A 1056-nucleotide genomic window follows, 5' to 3' on the forward strand; every position below is an offset into this window, starting at 1 on the left:
GGGGGGGGGGTAAGAAATAGAAATTGGGTTGCAGGTTGCTGATTCTGGTAGTCATTTATCTGTTTATTATTGTACAGGCGAATAGATTAGAACGATATTTTATTTCTTACTGCTGACAGGCCCCTTTATTGCTTTTGCTTTAATTAGTCAACGAAAACTTAGAATAATAGGTATATTTATGGGCAAAAAACCAATTTCGACAAAAAATTCAAAGTGCTGTAACTTTTGATCTAGTACTCCGATCTTGGAACTGTTTGAAATTATGGATTCTACAGACTACATTCTATAAGAAAATATTTTTTTCCGGTCGATCTGAGACAATTTTTTTTCGGGGCAAAAAAAGAGGCAGTTATTTATTACCTTCCTTTTTTACCAAAAATCGACTGTACCAAAATTTCTCGGAAAAACACTTTTTCTTATTAATTTGGGTGCGTAGAATCCAAAACGATTCGTACTTTTTCGATTTGACGTCTCCATCAAAAGTTATGGCAAAAAACCAATTTCGACAAAAAATTCAAAGGGCTGTAACTTTTGATCTAGTAGTCCGATATTGGAACTGCTTAGAATTATGGATTCTACAGGCCACATTCTATAAGAAAATATTTTTTTCCGGTCGATCTGAGACAATTTTTTTTTCGGGGCTCAAAAAAAGGCAGCGTATAACCTTCCTTATTTACCAAAAATCGACTGTACCAAAACACTTTTTCTTATTAATTTGAGTGCGTAGAATCCAAAACGATTCGTACTTTTTCGATTATGACGTCTCCATCAAAAGTTATGGGCAAAAAAATTCCTGTTTTTAAAATTTAAAATTCTTATTTTCGTCATTTCGTGAAAGGCAGGACGCAGGTACCTCACCTCAGTAGCAGTACTAAGTACCTGATACCTATTTGTTATTTTGGGCATCAATGTAGCGAATTGCCGATCGATGCCGAATAGCCAAATCGTTGACTGCCAACACTGATCACTCACTGAATAGTGAATACTGAATACTACAGAATATTTAGATTTTAGTGACTTTAGACTTTAACCAAAACCAAAATTGCTCTCTATATC

The sequence above is a fragment of the Photinus pyralis genome, unplaced genomic scaffold (assembly GCF_008802855.1).
Source record: "Photinus pyralis isolate 1611_PpyrPB1 unplaced genomic scaffold, Ppyr1.3 Ppyr1.4_LG8, whole genome shotgun sequence".
Taxonomy (NCBI): domain Eukaryota; kingdom Metazoa; phylum Arthropoda; class Insecta; order Coleoptera; family Lampyridae; genus Photinus; species Photinus pyralis.